The following is a 5955-nucleotide window of genomic DNA, read 5'->3' as shown; positions in this document are numbered from 1 at the left end:
TACTTTTCCATTGTTCTCTTGCTACACCAGTCTTTTTTAAGAGCAGTTTTGAAAATAATGAGGTAATTTTTACTGAGCTCTTGCATTAGCATTCTGATTAAATAGAAACGTAATGTGCTGGGGCAGACTGACTTAATTCTGTGTGAATGGTTTTTCAGAAATGGTAGAATTTAAATTAACATAAAAAGATAAAGGGAAAAATAAAACCAGTGTCTGTTGCTACTCTTATAGCCTTTTGTCTGCCATGCTATCTGGCATCATGAGGGTATTGTAGCTGGGATCTAAGGCTGCCAAAGCTGTTTTTTCATTGTAGAACTGGACTCAGGTAAAAAGAGAGTACAAATGTGGCTGAAAAAAATCACAGACCCTGTTGTCTTGTGCAATTATTTGCCAGTGATGATGTTCTAATAGCTCCTACCTCATGCTTCACTAAGGGTACTGCTACCTCATCTTCTGAATTTTCCCTCATTTGGCATGATGGCTCTTTATTTCTTTTTTTTAAGATTTTATTTATTTTTATAGAGAGGGGAAGGGAGGGAGAAAGAGAGGGAGAGAAACATGGATTGGTTGCCTCCCACATGGTCCCGACTAGGGACCTTGCCTGAAACCCAGGTATGTGCCCTGAGGAAGAATTGAGCAAACAGTCTTTTGGTCTGCAGGATGACACTGAACTGAACCACACCAGTCAGGGAAAGGCTTTTTATTTCTTACTACTTGTTGTATATTGAAGAAGATATATTTTCCTTAGCTCAACTCTAATCTTATATATGGGCCCCAATATAGTCCAAAGTTATATGAGCAAATTAATAAAGTGATTTCTTTCGTAGTTGGTGCCTTTTCTCAAGCAAGCCATCATTATATATTTTAAGATTCTTTTTTTATTATGGTATAATTATAATGTAACATTCCAGTTTTCCTGAATATGTGTTTAATTTAGTAACATTAGAACATACACGATATTGTGCAGCCACTGCCACTAACCATTTCCAGAAAATTTTCACCATTCCAAAAGGAAGTGATAGGGGCAAGATTCAGTCTTGGTCTGGTTTGTGATTTCTATGCCCTAATGAGTATGAAGCAATACTTCACTGTGATTTTCATTTTCTTATTGGTTCATAATGTTAAGCATTTTTTATGTTTTATTGGCCATTTGAATATTCTCTTAATAGAAATGTCTATTCAGGTTCTTTAATAATTTCAATAGTTTTGTTTTTAGTTATGGGAATTGTTCAATATAATATCAATATTAGTTTCTTTTCAGATATATGATTTGTAAATATCGTATCCCAATCTGTGGGTTGTCTTTTCACTCCCTTTATTGTATCTTTTAATGTGCAAAAAAATTGTTTTAAAATTTTTTATTTTAATTTTTGTTCAAGTACAGTTTTCTGTCTTTTACTCCTCAGTCCACCCACCCAACCTTCCCCCCTCCCTCTCATTTTCATCCCCCCCTAGTTTTTGTCCATGTGTCCTTTATACTTGTTCCTGTAAACCTTTCCCCTTTCCCCCTGAAATCCCCCTGAAATTCTTCCCCTCTCCCCTCTGGACACTGTCAGCCTGTTCTCTATTTCATTGTCTATATTTTCAGTGTCTATATTTGGTTATATTTTGCTTGCTTGTTTGTTTTATTGCTTAGGTTCCTGTTAAAGGTGAGATCATATGGTATTTGTCTTTCAACACCTGGCTTATTTCACTCAACATAATGCTTTCCAGTTCCGTCCATGCTGTTGCAAAGGGTAGGAGCTCCTTCTTTCTTTCTGCTGCATAGAATTCCATTGTGTAAATGTACCATAGTTTTTGGATCCATTCATTTACTGAGAGAAACCTGGGTTGCCTCCAGCACTTGACTATTGTAAATTGTGCTGCTATGAACATTGGGGTGCATAGGTTCTTTTGGATTGGTGTTTCAGGGTTCTTAGGGTATAAAAAACATGGAACACTTCACGAATTTGCATGTCATCCTTGTGCATGGGCTATGCTAATCTTCTCTGTATCATTCCAATTTTAGTATATGTGCTGCCGAAGCAAACACTAATGTTTTTTTTTATAAGAAACTTTTTTAAAAGATTTTTTATTTATTTATCTTTAGAGGGGAAGGGAAGGAGAGAGGGAGAGAAACATCAATGTATGGTTGCCTTTCGTGCGTCCCCTGTTGGGAACTGGCCTGCAGGGAACCTGCCTGCAACCCTGGCATGTGCCCTGACTGGGAATCGAACCGCGATTGTCTGGTTCGCGGGCCTGTGCTCAATCCACTGAGCTACACTAGCCAGGGCTGTTTTTTAAATATTTTTTATTTATTATTTTGGACAGAGGAGAAAGGAGGGAGAAAGTGAAGAAGAGAAACATCTATGTGTGGTTGACTCTCACATGACCCCTACTGGGGAACTTTCCCATAATTCAGGCATGTGCCCTGATTGGGAATTGAACCAGTGAACCTTTGGTTCACAGGCCAGCACTCAATCCACTGAGCCACACCAGTGAGGGCAAAATTTTTGATTTTTATGAAGTCTAATTTATCTGTTTTTTGCCATTACTTTTGGTGTCACATTCAAGAAATCAACAAATCCAATATCATGAAAAATTTTCTCTGTTTCTTGTAAACATTTTGTAATTTCAATCTTTTCATTGAAGTTTACATCTGTTTTAAGTAAATTTTTGTATAAAGTGTAGTATAAGGGTCTAATTTTATTCCTTTGCTTGTGGATATCAAGTTTTCCCAGTATCATTTGTTGAAAAGTATCCTTTTCTTATTGAATGGTGTTGGTGTGGTGACCTCATTGAAAATTAATTGACCATATATACAAGAGTTTATTTCTGGGCTCTCTATTTCAGTGGTCTATTTGTATACCTCTTATGCCAGTACTTCACACTTTGATTACTGTAGCTTTGTTGTAAATTTTGGAATCAGAAAGTGTGAATCCTCCAACTGTTCTTTTTATCCCCTAAAAATAGTTTTGGTCATTCATGCTCTCTTGAGATTCCATGTAAAATTTAGGATGGGCTTTTCCATTTCTTAGAAAATGCCATTGGAATTTTAACAGGAATTGCATTGTATCTGTATATTGTTTTGAGTGATAATGTCATCTTAACCTTAAGACTTTCAGTCTACACACATGGAATTATTTTGTTTATATATTTTTACCTTTACTTTTTCCTCAGTAATGATTTGTTGCTTTTAGTGTACAAGTCTTCTGCTTTCTTGGTTAAACTTATTCCAAAGTAATTTATTAATTTTAATACTATTATGAATAAAATTGCTTTTTATAATTTATTTTCTGATTGCCCATAATTAGAATATAAAACTACACATGATTTTGGTGTGTTCATTTTTGCATCTTACAACTTTGCTAAATTCACTTATTAGCTGCAATAGATTTGTCTGTGGGTTATGTTGTATGTGAGGTCTATTTAGTGTTTTCTACATATATGATCACATCAGCTATGAATATAGATATTTTACTTTTTCCTTTAGAATTTGGATATCTTTTTTTCTCTTGCCTAATTGATGTGGCTATCACTTTCAATACTATGTTGAATAGAAATGGTAAAAGTGTTCATATTTGTCCTTTCCCATAAGGGAAAAGCTTTCAGATTCTGCCCATTGAGTATGATGGTAGTTGTGGGGTTTTTGTGTATGACCTTTATTGTGTTCAGAAAATTTCTTCTTTTACTAGTTTACTGAGTGTTTTCGTCATGAAATAGTGTGGAATATATTGAAATGTTTTATTTGTTTCAATTGAGATGATTTTTAAAAATTTTTTAATTTGGTTAATATGGTAGATTACATTGATTGATTTTCATGGGATGAATGATCAGCATTGAACAAATGTCTCACATGGTCATGGTGCATAATCCTTTTAATATGCTGCTGAATTTGGTTTTCTGGATCTTTTTTTTAAATTCCTGTATCAAAGTACATAAAAATATTGCTCTGTAATTTTATTTTTGTGTGTCTTCCTTTGGCTTTGTCATCAGTGTAATTGTAATGCTGACATCATAGAAGGAGGTAACATAGGTAATAGTCCTACCTCTTCAATATTTTGACAGGATTTGAGAATAATTGCTGTTAATTTTTAAAAATCTTTGGTAGAATGCACCACTGAAGACTTCTGATTCTGGTCTTTGCTTTTGGGAGAGATTTGTTATTATGGATTGAATCACTGTACTGTTTTGAATCTATTTAGATTTTTTATTTCTTCTTAAGTTAAGTATTATATATTTTTTTTACTTTGTTCATTGCAAGTAAGATTTACAACTTTTTGGTGTACAATGATACATATTGTAATCCTTTTTATTTCTATGAAACTTTTACTAATGTCCTCACATTTTTCCTGATTTCAATAATTATGAAAGACCCACAACTAATGTCATACTCAATGACAAAGACTGAAGGTTTTGTGCCTAAATTAAGAAAAATACAAGGGTGTTTTGGCTGATGTGGCTCAGTGGATTGAGTGCTGGCCTACAAACCAAATGGTTGCTGGTTTAATTCCCAGTCAGGGCACAGGCCTGGGTTGCAGGCCATGTCAGCAGCTGGGGGCATGGGAGAGGAAACCGATTCATGTATCTCACTCACATTGATGTTTCCCTCCTTCCCTCCCATTCTGCCCGTCTCTCTAAAAATAAGTAAATAAAAAAATAAGTAGAAAAGACAATCAACAAAATAAAGCATATATTTGCAAATCATAGATCTGATAAGGATCTAGTATCCAGAATATATAAATAACTCATCCCACTCAACAACAGCAAAAAGACACATGAACTAATTGAAAATGACCAAAGGAGTTGATAAGATTTCTCAAAAAATAATATAAAAATGACCAACAAGCACTTAAAGAGACATTCAACATTCTTAGTCTTTAGGGAAATTCAAAGGAAAACCAGGAGATGCTATAGCACACCTACTATTATGATCATAAGTCTTTTTAAAGGAAAATAACGGATGTTTGTGAGACTGAGGAGAAATTAGAGCCTCCTTACATTGCTGGTAGGATTGTAAATGGCATAGTCACTGTGCAAAACAATTTATGTTTTCTCAATACATGAAACAAAATTACCACATGACCTAGCTATTCCACTGTTAGGGATAAACACAAAATAATTGAAAACAGATGTAAAAATAATGCATATACATTTATGTTTATAGCAGCACCATTCATAATAGCCAAAATGTGGAAACAGTCCTGATGTCCATCAGGTGATAAACTGGAAAAGAAAACACAGTACCTATAACAAGGAAATGTTATACAGTCCTAAAAAAAAAAAAGAATGAAATAGTGATACATCATGAACCTTGGAGCCAAATGCAAAAGCCTGCATGTTGTATAATTTTTTAATAAGAAATATCTAGAATAAGTAAATCTATAGAGACAAAAAGTAGATTAATGGTTGTGGAAAATAAGTCATAAGAGTGACTGTTTAATGGATATGAGGGTTTTTTTAGGGGTAATGAAATTGTTCTGAAAGTAGAGTGGTAATGTTCACATAACATTTTGAATGTCCTAAATGTTATGAAAGGTACATTTTATGCTATTTGTATTTTGTCAAAATAAAAATAATAATAAAATTTTTTAAAGGGAAGGGAAACAACTGTTTCATGAACCAATGAATTGGTGGCCTTGATTGATAAAACTTCATGCAGAAGGCATGGGATTTGACTTTGGCCTGTAGGGATGGATAAAAGTTGGGTAGTTGTAGAAAATTGATAGGTAAGTCAGAAACAGTTAAACTCAACATAAGCCACTGAAATATCTGCTATTAGTTTCAATGGCTGTACCACTCCAAGAGTAAAAATAGTAAGCAAGAAACTAAAAAAGGATTTAAAAGTAAGAAAGGGAGACAATATATTGTTGTACTTAGAAACCACGTTTTCATGCCGTAGAGTCAAAACTCAGCTATTTTGATTATTAGTGGTGTGACCCTGAACAACTTGGTGCCTCTCTGGTCCTATTATCT

The 5955-nt window shown here is 34.2% G+C and overlaps 1 non-coding gene across 1 annotated transcript; it reads right to left on the bottom strand.

Annotated features, from left to right (window-relative positions):
* Positions 1 to 1925: 1925 nt before the first annotated feature.
* Positions 1926 to 2032, bottom strand: LOC119042074 (U6 spliceosomal RNA). The gene has a single exon (XR_005081158.2). It is a non-coding gene; the product is annotated as a U6 spliceosomal RNA (small nuclear RNA).
* Between the last annotated feature and the right edge of the window lie 3923 nt (positions 2033 to 5955).

This window comes from Artibeus jamaicensis, unplaced genomic scaffold (genome assembly GCF_021234435.1).
Source record: "Artibeus jamaicensis isolate MK-2021 breed Jamaican fruit bat unplaced genomic scaffold, CSHL_Jam_final contig_457, whole genome shotgun sequence".
Lineage (NCBI taxonomy): Eukaryota > Metazoa > Chordata > Mammalia > Chiroptera > Phyllostomidae > Artibeus > Artibeus jamaicensis.
Note: the sequence above shows the minus strand (reverse complement) of the source record. Positions and strands in the feature narration are given on the sequence as shown.